This window comes from Eubalaena glacialis, chromosome 2, assembly GCF_028564815.1.
Source record: "Eubalaena glacialis isolate mEubGla1 chromosome 2, mEubGla1.1.hap2.+ XY, whole genome shotgun sequence".
Lineage (NCBI taxonomy): Eukaryota > Metazoa > Chordata > Mammalia > Artiodactyla > Balaenidae > Eubalaena > Eubalaena glacialis.
In genome coordinates, this window is record NC_083717.1 from 60,132,558 (window position 1) to 60,153,176 (window position 20,619).

General features: G+C 38.3%; 1 protein-coding gene and 1 non-coding gene across 6 annotated transcripts in view; both read right to left on the reverse strand.

Annotated features, from left to right (window-relative positions):
* Positions 1-20,619, reverse strand: part of SCAPER (S-phase cyclin A associated protein in the ER) — a 473,441-nt gene that overhangs the window by 40,350 nt on the left and 412,472 nt on the right. The gene's annotated exons all lie outside the window — the stretch shown is intronic.
* Positions 4,654-4,757, reverse strand: LOC133086111 (U6 spliceosomal RNA). Its single transcript, XR_009699886.1, has one exon. It is a non-coding gene; the product is annotated as a U6 spliceosomal RNA (small nuclear RNA).

Consider the following 20,619-nt stretch of genomic DNA (forward strand, 5'->3'; position numbering starts at 1 on the left):
ACAAAGGCTCAGTAGCTGTGGTTCCTGGGCTCTAGAGCGCAGGCTCAGTAGTTGTGGCGCACAGGCTTAGTTGCTCCGCGGCATGTGGGATCTCCCCAGACCAGGGCTCGAACCCGTGTCCCCTGCATTGGCAGGTGGATTCTTAACCACTGCACCACCAGGGAAGCCCATAAAGTTTTCTTTTAAAAACACATTGAAGATATGAAAAATCAGGTCTGAAATTTTGTATACTACACTCTAAGATCTCAATTTTACTGGATTTTAAAGTGTTTTTGTTTGGTCTCTAGGATTAGAGATCTTAGTGGTATATTCATTTCTGTTCATTAATCGCAAGATTCAATCAGGAAAAACTATAACTGGGCCATCAATACACCTGCACAGCTCTTGAAAACCCTACTTTGCCTTAAAGGAGAGTATAGCTGGGCCAAAAAAAAAAAAGCAATAATTTGTGTGGGCATGAATCAACTGCCATCTGTTCCATCTTTGGTATTTTAAACCACTTATGTAACAGGCCTTATTTGGCCCAAAAAAGCAGCTGTGACAGTCGCAGACACTATAACCCCCTTTCCGCATTTGTTCCTGGCTTGTTTGCTCTTGTATCCCTGGTCGCAGATTTCTGATTCGGTAACATCCACCCTGATCCCCTTCAGTGCCGGTATCTTCTAGATTGCTCTCCTAGCTTCTTGGATTTTGGCTTTGTTCCCTCCTTTAGATCTGGAATCCCGGAGGCATCTTATCAGAACCTCCCATTTTAGCCTCTGAACCCAGAACACTCCACCCACAGGTCTGCATAGTGCTGGGAGTGGACGGAGTTAAGTCACTGTCCCTCCCAATGATGAATGTGAACTTCACTGTTCAAGGAGAAGTGAATTATTTCTTACAGAGTTCTTCCAGCTGTGGGCTCTTATGTACTGGGACAGTCTTAGAAAGCTGACCTGCATCTAGTAGTATCATCATTTATCAGGCTTTGTGGTGAGCAAAAGGGACATGATTATCTGTCATATATTCTCTATTTAAAAAGCCAAAGTACCTGTGCTCCAGCAACAGTGACCTGTGATGTATTACAAAATCAAGGAAGACCAGACCCCTGTCCTATAGAAGGTTACAGTCTAATAGTGGCAGGCGTGTGCATCAGTTTCCTATTGCTGCTGGGATAAATGATCACAAGCTAGTTGTTCAAAACAACACAAATTTATTCTCTTAAAGTTCTGGGGGTCAGAAATCCAAAATGTCACACTAAGCTAAAATCAAGGTGTTACCAGAGCTGTGTTCCTTCTGGAGGCTGAAGGGGAGAATTTATTTCCTTGCCTTTTACAACTTCTAGAGTATGGTTGCTCCTTGGCTCCTGGCCCCTTCTTCCGTCTTCAAAGCCAGCAGCATAGCACCTTCAAATCCCTCTCTAACACTGACTTCCCTGCTTCCCTTTGAGATTACATTGGGCCCACCTGGATAATCCAGGCTACTCTCTCCATCTCAAGATCCTTAACCATTTCTGCAAAATTCCTTTTGCCATGTTAGGTAACACATTTATAGGTTCTGAGGATTAGGATACAGATATCTTTGGCAGGGCATTATCTCCCCCCACCCCTAATTTTTTTATTGTGGTAAAATACACATAAAATTTACCATCTTACCTATTTTTAAGTTTATAACTCAATGGTATTAAATTCGTTCATAATGTTGTACAACCATCACTACCAACCATCTCCATAACTCTTTCATCATGTAAAACTGAAACTCTATACTCATTAAACAATAACTTCCTATTCCTTCCTCCCTCTGGCAACCACTATTCTACTTTCTGCCTCCATGATTCTGACTACTCTAAGTATGTCATATAAGTGGAATCATCATATAGTATTTGTCTTTTTGTGACTGGTTTATTTCACTTAGCATAATGTCCTCAAGTTTCATTCATGTTGTAGCATATGGCAGAACTTCCTTCCTTTTCAAGGCTGAATAATATTCCATTATATGTGTACACCACATTTTGTTTATCCATCATCCACTGATGGACACTTGGGTTGCTTCCGTTTTAGCTACTGTGAATAATGCTGCCATGAACATGGGTGTATAAACATGTCTTCAAAACCTTGTTTTCAATTCTTTTGGATATATATCCAGAAGTAGAATTTCTCAATCATATGATAATTCTATTTTTAATTTTTCGAGGAATTGCCATAACATTTTCCACAGCAGCTATACCATTTTACATTCCCACTAACAATGCACAAGGGTTCTAATTTCTCCATATCCTCACCAAACCTTGGTATTTTCTTTCTTTTTTTTTTTTAATAGTAGCCATCCTAATGGGTGTGAGGTGATATCTCATTGTAGTTTTGATTTGCATTTCCCTATCAACGACATTGAGCATCTTTTCATGTGCTTATTGACCAATTTGTATTTCTTCTTTGGAATTCAAGTCCTTTGCCCATTTTTTAATTGGGTTATTTTGTTGTTGAGTTTTAGGAGTTTTCCATAGTTCCTGGATATTAACCCCTTATCAGATATATGACTTGCAAATATTATCTCCCATTCTCTGGGTTGTTTCTTTACTCTGTTGATATTATATTTTGATGCACAAATCAAAAAAATTTTCATGCAGTCCCATTTGTCTACTTTTTCTTTTATTGCCTGTGCCTCTGGTGTCACATCCAAAGAAATCATTGCTAAATCCAATGTCAGGAAGCTTTTGCCCTGTGTTTTCTTCTAGGAGTTTAATTGTTTTAGGTCTTACATTTACGTCTCTGATCCATCTTAAGTTATAGTGTTAGATAAGTGTCCAGCTTCATTCTTTTGCTTATGGATATCCAGTTTCTCCAGCACCATTTGTTGAAGAGACTGTCCTTTCCCATTCAATGGTCTTGCCACCCCTGTCAAAAATCATTTGACTATAAATACAAGAGTTTAAGTCTGTGCTCTCTATTCTATTCCATTGTTATATATGTCTGTCTTTATGCCAGTACCACACTGTTTTGATTACTGTAGCTTTGTAGTAAATTTTGAAATCAGAAGTGAGTCCTCCCCCTTTGTTCTTCTCTTTCAAGATTGTTTTGGTTATTTGGGGTCCCTTGAGATTCCATGTGAATTTTAAGATGGGATTTACTATTTCTGCAAAAAAATAAAAAGCCTTTGGGATTTAGATAGGGAGTGCAAGGAATGTATAGATTTATAGATTGCTTTGCATAGTAATGACATCTTAACAATATTGTTTTATAATCCATGGACATGGGATGTGTTTCTAATTTATGCCTTCTTTGATTTCTTTTGGCAATGTTTTATACTTTTCATTGTACAAGTCTTTCATCTTCTTGTTTAATTCCTAAGTATTTTATTCTTTTTGATGCTACTATAAATGGAATTTTCATAATTTCCTTTCCAGGTTGTTCACCGTATATAGTGTATATAAATGCAACTAATTTTTGTGAGTTGACTTTGTATTCTGTTACTTTATTGAATTCATTTATTAGTTTTAACAGCTTTTTTGTGTGGAATCATTAGTGGTTTCTACATATAATATCATTTGCAAACAGAGAAAATTTTACTCCTTCCCTTCCAATTTAGATGCCTTTTTTTCTTTTCTCTTCCTCACCTAATTGCTTTGGCTACAACTTCCAGTACTATGTTGAGTAGAAGTGGCAGAAGTGGGCATCCTTGCCTTGTCCTGATGTTAGAGGAAAAGCTTACCTTCTTTCATCCTTGAGTATGATGTTCCTTGTGGGCTTTTCACATATGGCTTTTATTATGTGAAGGTAGTTTCTTTCTATTCCTAATTTGTTGAGTGTTTTTATCATGAAAGGGTGTTGAAATTTATCAGATGCTTTTCTGTATAAATTGAGATGATCATGTTATTTTCCCCCTTCATTCTGTTAATGTGGTCTATTAAATTGATTGATGTTCATATGCGGAACCATTCTTGCACTCCAGGAACAAATCCCACTTGGTCATGGTGTATAATCCTTTAAACATGCTGCTGAGCTTGGTTTGGTAGTGTTTTGTTGAGGATCTTTAAATCAATGTTCGTAAGGAATATCAGTCTGGAATTTTCTCTCTTGTGGTGTCTTTGTCTGGCTTTGGAATCAGGATAATTCTGGCTTCATGTTAGAAAGTATTCTCTCCTCTTCAATTTTTTGGAAAAGTTTGAGAAAGACTAGTGTTAGTTCTTTAAATGTTGGGTACAATTCACCACTGAAGCCATCAGGTCCAGGGCTTTCCTTTGGAGACTTCTGATTACTGCTTCAGTCCCCTTATTAGTTACAGGTCTCTTCAGATTTTCTATTTCTTTGTGATTTAGTCTTGGTAGGTATTGTGTTTATTGTGTTTCTAGGAATTTGTCCATTTCATCTAAATTATTCAATTTGTTGGCATATGTTGTTAATAGTACTCTCGTATAGTCCTTTTTATTTCTGTAGAATTGGTAGCAATGTCCCATTTTCATTTCTCCCACCACCCAACTTTACCGAAGTATAACTGACAAATAAAATTGTAACATTCAATGTGTGTAAAACATAATGATTTGATATACATTGTAAAATTATTCCTATCATCAAGTTAAAACATCCATTACCTCATATAGTTAACTTTTTTTTTTTGGTAGAATGCTTAAAATCTACTCTCTTATAATTTCAATATACAATACTGTACTACAACTATAAAAAAACAAAACACTTCAAGAATCTGAGTGTCATCTCTGTGCAGGGACCACGCTAATCTTTGTATCATTCTAATTTTAGTATATGCGCTGTCAAAGTGAGCACTCCATTTTCATTTCTGATTTTAGTAATTTCAGAGTTCTCACTCTTGTTTTCTAGCTGAAGGTTTGTCAATTCTATTGATCTTTTCAAAGAACCAACTTTTGGTTTCACTGATTATCTCTATTGTTATTTTATTCTCAACTTAATTGATCTCCACCATAATCTTAATTATTTCTTTCCTTTTGTTAGCCTTGGGTTTAGTCTGTTCTTTTTTTCTAGTTCCTTAAGTTGTATAGTTGTATTTTTAAAAAATTAATTAATTAATTAATTTATTTTTGGCTGCGTCGGGTCTTCATTGCTGCGCACAGGCTTTCTCTAGTTGTGGCAAGCGGGGGCTACTCTTCGTCGCAGTGCACGGGCTTCTCATTGCGGTGGCTCCTCTTGTTGTGGAGCATGAGCTCTAGGCTTGTGGGCTCTAGAGCACAGGCTCAGTAGTTGTGGCACACGGGCTTAGCTGCTCCGCAGCATCTGGGATCTTCCCGGACCAGGGCTCCAACCCATGACCCCTGCATTGGCAGGCGCATTCTTAACCACTGCGCCACCAGGGAAGTCCCTAGTTAATTTTTTGATTTGAGATATTTCTAGTTTCTTTAGTATAAACGCTTATAGCTATACACTTTCCCCTTAACAGTGCTTTTACTGTCCCATGAGTTTTTTATTTATTTTTTACTGAGGTATAGCTGACTTACAATTATATTAGTTTCAAGTGTACAATGTAGTGATTGAAATTTTTATAGATTATACTCCATTTAAAATTATAAAATATTGGCTATATTCCCTGTGCTGTACAATATATCCTTGTATTTTATTTTATAGATAGTAGTTTGTACCTCTTAATCCCCTACCTCTACGTTGCCCTTCCCCACTTCCCTCTCTACACTGGTAATCACTAGTTTGTTCTCTATATCTGTGAGTCTGTTTCTGTTTTGTTATATTCATTAGTTTGTTTTATTTTTTAGATTCCACATACAAGTGATAACACACAGTATTTGTCTTTCTCTGTGTCATTTATTTCACTAAGCATAATAACTCCAGGTCCAGTCATGTTGCTGCAAATGGCAAAATTTTATTCTTTTTATGGCCAAGTAGTATTCTATTGTGTGTATGTGTGTATGCATCTCCTTTTTCCATTCATCTGTTGATGGACACTTAGGTTACTTCCATATCTTGGCTACTGTAAATAATGCGGCTATGAACACTGGGGTGCATGTATCTTTTCAAATTAGTGTTTTCATTTTCTTTGGATATACACCCAGGAGTAGAATTACTGCATCATATGGTAGTTCTACTGTTAGTTTTTTGAGGAACCTCCATACTGTTCTGCATAGTGGCTACACCTATTTATATTATACCAACAGTGTACAAGGGTTTCCTTTTCTCCATATCCTTGCCAACATTTGTTATTTGTGGTCTTTTTGATGACAGTCATTCTGACAGGTGTGAGGCGTTATCTCATTGTGGTTTTTAAAATTTTATTTAAGTATAGTTGATTTACAATGTTGTGTTTAATTTCTGCTGTACAACAAAGTGATTCAGCTATATATACATATATATATGTATATATATATTCTTTTCCATTATGGTTTATCACAGGATATTGAATATAGTTCCCTGTGCTATACAGTAGGACCTTGTTGTTTATCCGTCCTATATATAGTAGTTTGTATCTGCTAATCCCAAACTCTCAGCTAACTTCCCTTCCCCAATCTGCTTCCCCCTGGCAACCACAAATCTGTTCTCTTTATCTGTAAGTCTGTTTTTGTTTTGTAGATATGTTCATTTGTGTCGTATTTTTAGATTCCACATATAAGTCATATCATATGGTATTTGTTTTTCTCTTTCTGACTTACTTCACTTAGCATGATAATCTCTAGGTCCATCCATGTTGCTGCAAATGGCATTATTTCATTCTTTTTTTATGGCTGAGTAATATTCCCTTGGATATATATATACCACATCTTCTTTATCCATTCATCTGTCGATGGACGTTTAGGTTGTTTCCATGTCTCGGCTATTGTAAACAGTGCTGCTATGAACATAGGGGTGCATGTATCTTTTCAAATTATATTTTCATCTGGGTATATGCCCTGGAGTGGGATTGCTGGATCATACAGCAACTCTATTTTTAGTTTTTTGAGGAACCTCCATACTGTTTTCCACAGTGATTGTACCAATTTACATTCCCACCAATAGTGTAGGAGGGTTCCCTTTTCTCCACACCCTCTCTAGCATTTATTATTTGTAGACTCTTTAATGATGGCCATTCTGACTGGTGTGAGGTTGTACCCCATTGTAGTTTTGATTTGCATTTCTCTAATAATTAGCGATGATGAGCATCTTTTCATGTGCCTACTGGCCATCTGTATGTCTTCTTTAGAGAAATGTCTTTTTGGGTCTTCTGCCCATTTTTTAATAGGGTTGTTTGTTTCTTTTTTTGATATTGAGTTGTATGAGCTGTTTATATATTTTGGATATTAACCCCTTGTCTGTTGCATCATTTGTAAACATTTTCTCCCATTCAGTAGGTTGTCTTTTCATTTTGTCAATGGTTTCCTTTGCTGTGCAAAGCTTTTAAGTTTAATTAGGTCCTATTTGTTTACTTTTGTTTTTGTTTCCTTTGCCTTAGGAGTCAGATCCCTCAAAATACTGGATTTACATCAAAGAGTATTCTATTTGTTTTCTTCTAGGAGTCTGATAGTTTCCAGTTTTACATTTGGGTCTTTAATCCACTTTGAGTTTATTTTTGCATATCATGTGAGAAAATGCTCTAATTTCATTCTTTTACATGTAACTGTCCAGTTTCCCCAGCACCATTTATTGAAGAGACTGTTTTTTCTCCCTTGTATATCTTGCCTCCTTTGTCACAGAAACCATAAGTGTGTGGGTTGATTTCTGGGCTCCCTATTCTGTTCCTTGAGCTATGTGTCTGTTTTTGTGCCAGTACCATAGTGTTTTGATTACTGCAACTTGGTAGCATGGTCTGAAGTCAGGGAGCATAAAACCTCCAGCTCTGTTCTTCTTTCTCAAGATTGTTTTGGCTATTTGGGGTCTTTTGTGTTTCCATACAAATTTTAAAATTATTTGTTCTAGCTCTGTCAAAAATGCCGTTGACATTTTGATAGGGATTACATTGAATCTGTAGATTGCCTTGGGTAGTATGGTCATTTTAACGATATTAAGTCTTCAAATCCATGAACATGGTATATATCTTTTCATCTGTTTATGTCATCTTCAATTTCTTTCATCAGTTTCTTAGAGTTTTCTGAGTATAGGTCTTTTACCTTCTTAGTTATATTTATTCTTAGGTATTTTATTTTATTTTTTGATGTGATTGTAAATTGGATCGTTCCTTAATTTCTGACAGTTTGTTGTTTGTGTATAGAAATGCAACAGATTTCTGTATATTAATTTTGTGTCCTGAAACTTGACTGAATTCATGATAAGCTGTAGTAGTTTTTTGGTGGTGTCTTCAGATTTTCTATGTATAGTATCATATCATCTGCAGACAGTGACAGTTTTACTTCTTCCTTACCAATTTGGATTCTTTCATTTCTTTTTCTTGTCTGATTGCTGTGCCTAGGACTTCCAATACTATGTTGAATAAAAGTGGTGAGACTGGGCATCCTTGTCTTGTTCCTGGTCTTAGAGGAAATGCTTTCAGCTTTTCACTGTTGAGTATGTAATTAACTATGGGTTTGTCATATATGGTCATTTTTTATGTTGAGGTATGTTCCCTCTATACCCACTTTGTGGAGAGTTTTTATTATAAATCGATGTTGAATTTTGTCAAAAGTTTTTTCTGCATCTATTGAGATGATCATATGATTTTTATTCCTCAGTCTGTTAATGTGGTGTATCACACTGATTGATTTGTGGATACTGAACAATCTGTGCTTCCCTGGATAATTTCCACTTGAACATGGTTTATGATCTTTTTAATGTATTGTTGGATTTGGTTTGCTAATATTTTGAGGATTTTTGCGTCTATGTTCATCAGTGTTACTGGCCTGTATTTCCTTTTTCTTGTGATATATTTGTCTGGTTTTGGTATCAGGGTGATGTGGGCCTTGTAGAATGAGTTCAGAAGCATTCCTTCCTCTGTAACTTTCTGGAAGTTTGAGAAGCATAGACGTTAACTCTTCTCTAAATGTTTGGTAGAATTCACCTGTGAAGCTGTCTGGTCCTGGACTTTTGTTTTTTGGGAGGTTTTAAAATTCCTGATTCAATTTCATTACTGGTAATTGATCTGTTCATATTTTCTAGTTCTTCCTGGTTCAGTCTTGGAAGATAGTACATATCTAGGAGTTTGTCCATTTCTTCTGTCCAGTTTATTGGCATATAGTTGTTTGTAGTAATCTCTTATGATCTTTTTTTTTTTAAATTTATTTATTTATTTTGGCTACATTGGGTCTTTGTTGCTGCGCATGGGGCTTTCTCTAGTTGCGGTGAGCGGGGCTACTCTTCGTTGCGTCGCGTGGGCTTCTCATTGCAGTGGCTTCTCTTGTTGCGTGCAGAGCACAGGCTCTAGGCACATGGGCTTCAGTAGTTGTGGCATGCGGGCTCAGTAGTTGTGGCTCGCAGGCTCTAGAGCGCAGTCTCAGTAGTTGTGGCACCCGGGCTTAGTTGCTCCAAGGCATGTGCGATCTTCCCAGACCAGGGCTCGAACCTGTGTCCCCTGCATTGGCAGGCGGATTCTTAACCACTGCGCCACCAGGGAAGCCCTCTTATGATCTTTTATATTTCTGTGGTGCTGGCTGTAACTTCTCTGCTTTCATTTCTGATTTTATTGATTTGTGCTCTGTTTTTTTTTTTTTTTCCTTGATGTATCTGGCTAAAGGTTTATCAATTTTGTTTATCTTCAAAGAACCAGCTCTTGGTATCACTGATTTTTTCTATCTTTTTTTTTTTACACCCTGTTTCATTTATTTCTGTTCTTATCTTTGTGATTTCTTTCTTTCTACTAATTTTGGGTTTTGTTTGTTCTTTTTGTAGTTCCTTTAGGTGTATGGATAGGTTGTTTGTTTGAGATTTTTCTTGTTTCCTGAGGTAAGCTTGGGTCACTATAAACTTCCCTCTTAGAACTGCTTTTGCTGTGTCCCATAGATTTTGGATTGCTGTATTTTTGTTTTCATTTGTCTCCAGGTATTTTAAAATTTCTTCTTTGATTTCTTTAGTGATCCATTGGTTGTTTAGTAGCACACTGTCTAGCCTCACCTGTGTAATTTTTGCAGTTTTTTCTTGTAGTTGATTTCTAGTCTCATAGCGTTGTGGTTGGAAATGATGCTTGATATGATTTCAATTTTCTTAAATTTACTGAGGCTTGTTTTGTGGCCTAGGATGTGATCTATCCTGGATAATGCTCCATGTGCACTTTAAAAGAATGTGTATTCTGCTGCTTTTGGATGGAATCTTCTTTATATATCTATTAAGTCCATTTGGTCTAATGTGTAATTTAAGGCCAGTGCTTCCTTATTGATTTTCTGTCTGGATGATTTGTCAATTGGTATAAATGGGGTGTTAAAGTCCCCTACTATTATTGTGTTACTGACAATTTCTCCCTTTATGTCTGTTAATATTTGCTCTATGTTTTTAGATGCATCTATCTTGTGTGCATATATATTTACAATTGTTATATCTTCTTCTTCGATTGATCCCTGATCATTATGTAATGTTTAAGAGTGTTTTGTTTAATTTCTGCAAATCTGTGAATTTTCTAGCTTTACTTCTATTATTGATTTCTTACTTCATCCCATTATGGTCAGAGAAGATATTTTGTATGATGTCTATCTTTTAAAATCGACTGAGACTTAATTAGTGGCCTAACATGGTATTCTATCCTGGAAAATGTCCCATATACACTTGAGAAGAATGTGTATTTTGCTTTGGGGTAGAATGTTCAGGAGGGGCATTATTCTGTCACATGGGCCTATTCATTCATGATTCATTAATTCAACAAATATTTACTGAGGACCTACTCTGTGCAAGCACTTTTCTAGGCACTGGGATTCAGCAGTAAAATCTATGTTCTCTTTCTCATAAAACTTACATTTTAGTGTACGAGATACAATGAACAAATAAACAAGTATCACATGTAATATATAGTATGTCAGGTGTGCTAAGTACTGTAGAAGAGCAGGGGATATGGGTAGGGAATGAAGATGTAGGGGTGTGTGTGTTTGTGTGTGTGTGTGATGCTATTTTGTATAGGATGGTTGGGAAACCCTTTCTAAAGTGCTATTTAAGCAGAATTCTACAGAAAGTGAGGAAAGAAGCCATGTGGATACCTGAGGCAAGGGTGTTTTTAGGAAGAGGGGCAGCAAGTTCCAAGGCTTGGAGCCAGGAGCATGCATGACATATTCAAGAAACAGCAAGAAGGCCAGTGTGGCTGCAGCTGGTTAAGCAAAGTGGAGGAACAATGGGGGATGAGGTCAGAGAGGAAACAGGAAGACGATCAGGTAGGGTCTTGTAGAGCATTGTAAGGATATTATAAGGGTTTTACTGAATGAGATGGAAAGCCGTTGTAAGGTTTTGAGCAGAGGGGTGATATAATATGACTGGTTTAAAAATAATCACTATAGCTAATTGGTTGAAAAGTTGTTAGAAGAGCCAAGACAGAAGCAGAGAGGCCAATTAAGAGACCGTTTCAATCATCCAAGTGAGAGATCATGGTGGATGAACCAGGATGGTAGTCATGGATGTGGTAAGAAGTGGCTGGATTCTGAAAAATATTCAGAAGGGAAAACCAATAGGATTTCCTGATAGAATGAATGTGGGGGTGAGAAAAAGAGGAGTAAAAAATGGCTCAGTGGTTTTTTTTGCCTGAGTAATTGAAAGAATGTGGCTGCCATTACAGAAATGGGAAAGACAGTGGATAGAGCATGTCTGGGGAGGAAAATGAGGAGTTCAGCTTTAAACTTGTTAAATTCAAGATGCCTATTAGACACCTAAGTGAAGATACTGGATCAGAAGTTGGATAAAATGAGCTTCCCAAGGGTAGGGAATTTTGTCTGTCTCCAGGGCTTAGAACAGTGTCTGACATAGAGTAGCCACTCAATAGACATTTGTTGAATAAATGAATAAATATACAAGTCTGAGTTCAGAGGAGTGATCTGGGCTTGAGATATTTGGGAGTCATCAACACACAGATGGTATTTAAAGCCAGCTCATCTAGTGAATGAACATAGATTAGTCTGAGAATTGAGCCTTGGGATACTCCAAAGTGTAGAAGTTGGGGAGATGAGAATAAATCATCAAAGGAAACTGAAAAATGAAACCAGTGGGGTAGGAGGAAAAACAGGGAAGTGTGGTGCCCTAGAAGCAAAGTGAAGATCGTTTCAAGGAGGAGGAAGTAAAAAATAAAAAAGTTTAATTAAAAATAAATGAGGACTAAAAAAGGATGAAATTTATAGAAATGACTATTAAATCCTAGTTTTAGATTTAAAAACTAACTGCATATGTTTAGGATGGGAAGAAGGTAAGTGACAGGGGACTGGAATATAGCTTTCAATGATAAGTGGGGGAAAAAGACTTAGCAAATTAGCTTCCTATCCATTCAAATGAAGAAACAGTCTTGCTTGATTACCCATGAATATAATTCAATTTTGACTGAGCTAACAGGAGTAAAACATACACAACCAGAAAGGTTTATCCTGATCCACTGCAATGAACAACTACTCTGGAAGTACTGGTTCTAGCACTGGGTATGGCACTACATTCAGGACACTGATGTATCAGAAAGTTCCCAAGGAAAGTGATTTGTGTGGTAAAACTATGTGGAAACAATGTCACCTGAGGTACATTTGAAGGGACTGGGAAATTTATTTCAGAACTGGAGGATATAAAGGTTATCTTCAAACTGAAGAGGTATTACACCATTATTTATGACCCCAGAGGAGAGATGCTACCCGAAAGCAGATATTAGATAAACTTACAGAAAATTTTCTAACAATCAGAACACCCAAAAGTTAAATGGGCTGTTGGTGAGGTATTACATTCTTAACTATTCTGCAATCAGTGGAGGAATACATTCACTGAAGTCACAGAGGGCACTCAAAACTCAGCTGGGCATTGGACAGGATGATGTCTAAGATTCTGTTCAGTTCTGGGGTGTTATAACAGGTGTGAATCTACTTCAAAAATTATAGTCTCCTACACAGACAGACACACACACACACACACACACACACACACCCTATATTTTATGTATACAGTAGAGGGAGAAAATAGCTTGTTTAATGCAGATCTAACTTGGAGCCCTGTTGAGGGGAATGAGGATGACTTAGTGGAGATATGAGAGCAAGAGAAAACTCAAGGTGGAAAAGATACATGTGTAAGCACTATAAGACAGTCTGGACATTTGGTTAGAGAAGAGGAAAAATATAGGGGAAATTAAATAGTGAGAATATTAGGTAGAGTGAGGCTGGCTGATTACTTGGGAGGATTTCCAAAGTACCTGGTTATTAGTTTCAGTTGAATTCAAAGAGGAACTTTTGAGAAGGAAACCTTTCTGGGAAGAGAAGTGATAGATGATGAAAACAGAGAGACATTCTTGTTGCTGGAGATCAACAACCTAGAACATGCTTGAGAAAGAGGAAGACCAAGAGGACACCAATGAGAATGGAAGGGAAAGGGTGAGGCCCCTAAGAAGAAACTGTGGTCTCTGGCAGAGGTCTGGGAGGAGGACCAAGAAAGTGGAAGATAAAGACAGTCTGGGGACAACCAAAGGTGAATGGAGAAAGGGCAGGGAGGAGTCCAAAAGGTGAGAATGTGGCAGCTCTGGATGACTGACAACAGTATATGGTCCTAGATCTTGGAACTACAGACTAGGACTGTTATCCAAGAATGCTTCTCAGATGGGACATTTCTGACCTCTCTATCTTCAGTTTTCTCATTATCACTGTAAAACACAAAAGGGCCCTGTGCTGATTTTGGCTAGTTCAGCTGATATTTTGGGCTTCTCTTATCTTTAGTATTTGGCAGTTAGGCTGAAGGAGCTCTGCCAGAGGCTCTGCTGTGTTGCCAAATGAAAGCAATTACTTCTTCTGGGTGAGTAACTGGGAGGAAAAAACTGTCATATCTGGGCTGCGTGATACGGTACCCTCCTAATTAATCTTTCCTGCTTCCACTCTTGCCCCTATAATCCATTCTACACAGAGTAAAAATCCATTACTTTTTAAGTAATCAGATCATGCTGCTCTCCTGCTTAAAATCCTCCAGTGGCTTCCTATCACACTTAGAATAAAACCCAAACTTCCACTCTCTCTGTCCTGATCTCTTGGCCTCCAGCACACTGCCTTCTATGTTTCTGGTACACACCCACTTCAGATATTTGGGAGTCATCAACTTCCTATTCTGCTCAACTAGAATACTCTTCCCTCCGATCTTTACAGAGTTGGCTCCTTCTTAGCTCAGTGTCATCTTCCCAGAGAGGCCTTCCCTGACCACTCACCCAAATCACTCTGCTATATTACCCTGCTTTATTTTCTCATATCACTATCACTAGCTAAAATTATCTTATTCATTTACTGGTTTATCATCTTTTTCTCCTGTTAGACTGTGAGCTCCATAGAGCGAGTATTTTGTTCACCACTGGATCCCTAATAACCTCGACAAGTGTCTGGCACATATCAAGTGCTCAGTAAACAGTAATTAATAAAGATTTGCTACAGCAATGGAAGGAAGAGAGAGAGAACTGGTCTCAGAAAGGTATGCCAAAGGCATGAAGGCCTTGGACGTCTCCTTCTTACCTTAGGGGAGGAAGAACGTGAGACATAGGCACCTCTTCTTCCTATGCTAAGAGTAAGCCCAGGAAATGGGGCTCTGGCATAGGTCGATGGTGCACACCAGTATTTGCTAATGCTGCCAGTCATAGCTATTTACCGACTTCTTATTTTGTTTCTAGCCTGGTGCTAGGTGCCTGAAGGAGAGCTGCTAGGATATTTAGTCTCTCTCCTTAGGGAAACCTTTTCATTTGAAGACACAAAACATATACTCAGGACAAAGGAACTAGTGAATTAGAAGTAGACAAATATCAAGTCATAGGTATAAATAACAGGTGCCATCTCATATTTCTGTGGCAAGCATCGTTTTGATTTAATTGCATAGGACTGGATTGGATTCTGAAAGATGGAAGTCAAAGATAATAAATGTTTGAGGTCTTAAAATCTGTTCATATTACTACAATCATGAGCAGAATAAGGTAATCAGGAGGAAAAGCCAACTTTGGATGAAAGCCAATGAGCTTAGAATCTGACATATTAAATATAAGTTCCTGGTAGAAACTGCCAGTAGGAATTCCAAGAGGAAATGTCTATCAGGGCCTTGTTTATGAATATGGTTTATGCCTTAACTTTACTTGCTTCTGGCTTCATTTACTTTTCCCTACCTATTTTCTTTTATTCTAATTTTTTTCATCTATTTTTTTTAAAATAAGAAGACATATATACTTCTGTAAGCCATCTCAAATCTTTTTGGAACAGGGTGGGGTATAATAAATATATATAAAAAAGCACCTTGGGCAGAAGGTTAGGGTGACAGACATGTTAGTCACCATTTGCCCCAACTCTGTGAAGAAGAATTGTCAAATTCATGTTTATAATGTGAGGAAACAGGCACTGAGAAGCTAAAGAATCTGTCACTGGTCACAGAGCTAGGAGAGCAGGAACTGCATTCACATTTTTCTGACTCCCAAACCTGGGCTCTTCAATACAACAGTACAAAAGGATTTTCCTCTTGAGATCCTGACCCCCAAAGTCCTAGAGCCAGTGGGAGTTCAACTGCAAGTGTACACCAGACATATTCTGCTATCCTAAGTCTGGTGAGCCTGCATACGTATTGGCAGACTACCTTCATCACACCCTCTCCCCTCTGGGAGTAGTAAGTCAGTGAAGCTGGCCCTGTGGGCTAAGGCCCAGGCAGCTCCCTTTCTCTGGCATAGTGCCTAGCACATAGTAGACACACAGTTTGAATTGCAGCAATGAAGTGATCATCTTTCTGTCCCTACAAGTCAACTAAGACTTTATTACCAGCTGGGGTAGATCTTTCAGAAATATCTGTACTAGCATTTGCCCAATTGTGAATATAGAGACAGCCCAGAGGTTCCTGTTCCTGTATTCTTCTCACTTTCCAGACCTGAAGGATTCGGACAATCACTCTTCCTTATCAGTCTAGAGGCTGTTATGCTCCCTTGGACAGTGTGAGGATTGCTGGGAGATAACTCATGAGGAGCCCTTAGCCTGGGGCACATAAACAGTGTTCAACAAATGTTATTTCCTTTAGTTACACTTGCTTAGTCCTATTATGTTTGCCTCATTCCCCATCTCCCAACACCAGCAAGCCTTTTGTCCGAGGACAGTGGCTAAAGATGCCAAGAGAAATGATAATACCAAGTATGAGACGGCAGAGAGGAAAGAATACAGATGAGAACAGGATACTGGGAACACATTTATCTCTAGGGTAGGTTGGAATGTGGAAGACTCTATTTTTCAAACATAACCATAGCAATATTTCTGGTACAATACACTCTTCCAGAACCTTTATATTGCCCATGAAGAGACGGAGTCTACTTCTTCTCCCTTTGAAGCTGAATGGGACTCTGTGGCTGCCTTGCTGAACAGAATTCACTGGAGGGGATGCTGCATGACTCTTGAGGCTAGGTCATAAAAGGTGACGTGGTTTCCACCTAGCTCTCTCACTTGTCAGGATGCTCCTCCTTTGAACCTCCACCATGCTGTGCAGCCCAAATTAGCCTGTGCAGAGGGACCACATGGAAAGGTCCCTAACAAACAGGTAGCGTGAACTACAGTCATGTGTGAACAAGCGCACAGATGATTCCAACCTCCAGTCTTCAAGTTTTCCAACTGAGGCCTAGACACTGCGGAACAAAGATGAGCCATTCTCCCTGTATCTTGATAGAATTCCTGACATACAGAATCTGTGAGATTAACAGATTGTCATTTTATGCCACTAAGTTTTGGGGTAATTTGTTACACAACCATAGTAACTGGAACAAGAATGAAAGCAAAGGAGAATACATGGTACGGTGAGACGGGAGAAGTGTAGGGAGAAGAGTGGGGTTAGAATAATCTATATGTTGCCAAGGAGCAAATAGCACTAGTACTAGTAGGTAGCATTAGGGAGACGGATTACAGCTTGGTATAAGGAGAGGCTTTTAAAGCATTAAAACTGATCAATGACAGAATAGGCTCCCCTGGTAAATAATAAGTTCCCTGTCAATGAAGATACTCAAATGTAAACTGAAAGAAGTTTTTGAAGAGCTGAACAGAAGACTGGATTAAGGCGACTTTAAGGTTCCTTCCAGTCAATGGAACGTGAGAGCAGATTAGATCTGGGGTACAAGGAAGACGGATGAGAGAGAGATGACATCTGGAGCCTGATGCCTGAGAGACCAGTGATACCATACATAAAAAGAGAGACTATGAGAGGATTTAAAAAGATTCTTCTTTTCCATTCCTTTTGCCTCTTGGCCAGATGACTGTTAATGGTCTTTCCCACTTTCTACAGCCTCTCTCATACACTTTCACATGATAACTCCCAAATATGGTTTTTAGCATGTCATTGCCCTGATCAAAGGCTTTTAATGACACCACTGCCACCACCACATTCAGCAGATTGTTTTATATATCACACAGTATTTTTATATTTATTACCTCATTTGAACATCGTAACAGTCTGATAGGCACTAAAATCACCACTACATACATCTCAAAATCCAGCCAAATTAAGTACTCTGTTCATTCTTCATGTTTTTTTCTGCTTTGATGTCTTTGCATATGCTATTTTCTTTGTCTATGTTTTTCTCAACTCTAAATGTTCCAACCCTTTTTATCTTTCAAGGCCTAGATTAAATTTTAGTTGCTCTAGAAAACAGCTAATTCCTACAACTAAGAGTGATCTCTCCCTCCTCTGAAGTCCATCAATGATGATGTGATAATTCAATATTTATTAAGCATTTACTATGTGCCAGGCAGCACGCTAAGTGCTTTTTGTGTGTTATCTTCTATCCTCTGTATCACTCTCTGCCTTATACCATGGATATTTGTATATACCTCTTCTTTACTAGCTTACAAGGTCCTTGAGGACTTGATCAACATCTTAGTCATTTTTGTTTTCTCCCAAGCCTAGCACAGGGCCTGGCACAGAGCAAGCACTGTATAAATATTTGTCTAATGAATGAATGAATAATTCAGGCAGGCAGAGTTAAAGTTTACCTTTGCTTGAACAAATGGTTTTCAAGCACCCTTAAACACTTGAGAAGCACTCATTTATATCCACATAATTAATGGGCTAAATTACAAATCATTCTTATCTTTTTATGACACAGGTTTCCAGAGACCTTGGCTAGAACTCATTTTGTTAGTGTAGTTTACAGATGCAAAAATAAAAACCACAAATACACATAGTAACAAATTTCTTTTTGTGTAAAAATATTCTAGCATTCAGAATAGTGTTTTCCAACCAATCAGAATTAACTAAGTTTTACAAGCTCCTCTTTTTCTTCTGTGCAGTCATAAGGACTGTAAACTCTTTCACTTTGGATCCACTACTTCTTGGCCCTCTTGCTATAGTACTTTGCGTAGTTATGAATCTAGAAATGATTGCTGATTAAGTGAAAGGTTTTGTGTTGGTTACAATTTATAATCACTCATTACTGTTCTGATCCTATTAGTTTGGCTAAGGAGCCAGCACCTTAAGGGGGACTCAGTGAGCCTCAGCCAATTATGGCAGTTGAGTCACTGCCCTGAGATTTGAAAACTATCCTTTTTTCCTTATTTCTTGCAGGCCCAAGAATGGAAAACTGGTAACAGTTAAGGCCAAACAGTCATTTCTGAAAGTCCTATTACAGATTGTTGAATATTGTTGAAGTGATTAAGAATTATAGCTTGCAAACAATTCGCATATTAAAATTGTAGAGTAATCCTAATATAAAAATCAATCCTTTCACCAGAAGATCACAATTTCGATTTTTACTTAAGGAAATGCAAGTTTACTGTTCAAAACCAAGCCTGGTACAAAAATCATCGGTCAGTACTTTTCTCCCTCATGCTGAAGCAGAGATTAACAGTGTAAATACTGACACCCAAATTGTCTTTCAGAAAACCTAGGTAAAAATTAGAAGATTAAGGGCACAATAGGAGGGCAGTGCAAAGGCAGACCTGCTATAATCACTATCACAAAGGCCGGCCACCGGCAGACTGCAAAGTGTTTACTCAAAGCCCGGCGCTATCAATTAGTGTACATAATTATCTCAGGGTCTGCCAGTTCACGAGAGGCAGTTTTTGAAGGTCTCTCTGGCCCCCCTTTGTCTTTTACTTCTGTTGGTCACAGAAGGGCTTTGAGGACAAGCCTTCCTCGGCGCTCAGGCTCTGGCTGGCTTCCCCTTGGCAGCCCCAACAGGAATTACGTGAATTCCTCCAGTATAACAACAACCAAGCTACCTTTCTCCCCACACACGGCTTTGACCTTGTGCTGAGACTATTTAACACATGCAACAAAGTGCTTTCAACAGGTCATTGTAGTTTATAGTTTAAAAATATAATTTCCACGAAGAAATAGGAAGTATTATAGCACAAAATGGGCTGTAAATATTAGAGGTAAACAAATCAGAAGATGTAGGAAAAACTCCCTGTGTTCCTGTAGCTTGGCAGTATTCAGGAAATGCTGGAAGACTGAAGGATGAGAGGAAGAACAGCAGACAGGGGTCATTCTTCTTGTCTCTCAGAGAAGCAGCTTACACTGATACTGCTAAGAATTTCCTAGGTAAATTAAGCCAGGAAACCACTTGAACCTGCTTTTGTAGCAAGGCCTACCAACAGGAATTTGCAGAGTAACTGAGGTTGGAGAAGGAAATTATATTGGGGAAAAAATAGATGAAGAATTCTTAAAAACCACTAAGGGTTAATCATTGATTTATTTAAAATCCAGTTGTATATGTACATAGAAATAATTATACTTCATTTTATGAGTATGTGTATATACATATAGAATAAGGTTTTATATATAAACTTCATACATACACTCACACTTTGGTCTGCCTGGATAATCCTTAGGCATGTGTAGAATCATGGAAAACCACGTATATGCCCTAATTTGGAGTCTATACCATCTGCCACTCAAAAATTTCAAGTCAGAAACTTGGGAGTCATTGCAGACTCCTCACTTCCTTTTACATCTCATACTATCAGCTCTATGCCATTTCCCTTACATTTATTCTGCGTCCTCAATGTATCTGCTCCTCTCTATTTCTACTGTCTCCACAGGCCCTCAACATTTCAAGAGCCTTTTTACTATTCCTTCTGCCTCTAGGCTCATGCCATTCCAGTCATTTCTATACTTTTCAGGAGTGATCATCCTGTAACAGAAATTTGAACATGTATGGAGCTCACTGAATACCTCATCTCCTGCCACTCTTCACAGTCACCCTATTGTAAACTACATCAAACTGAACATGAGACAATGTCTTATATATCCATAACTCTTGGTTTGGGTTGCCCCCAAAGCAGTCCCTGAAACAAAGATATGGGTGTTAGTAGTTTATTTGTGAGGAGGTAGAGAAGGAAAAGAGGGTAGGGAGAAAAGTCAATCAAGTATGTGTTAATGAACAGGTTACCACTGGGTCCCTTTGAGAAACTGTACAGAACAAACCTCAGGATTGTCCCACTGAGGGTTAGCGGAGCTGGGATATTACCCACCAATTTATTGTTGGAGAGTCACTCTTGTGGGTGTTAACTCCCTGGCACTTCTAGCAAACAGCTACTTGTTCAGTGAATATCCTCAGGCAGAGAAATACAGGAAGCCACTTGTAGGTGACCTCCTGATAGGCCACAGGCACCAATAACATCTACTA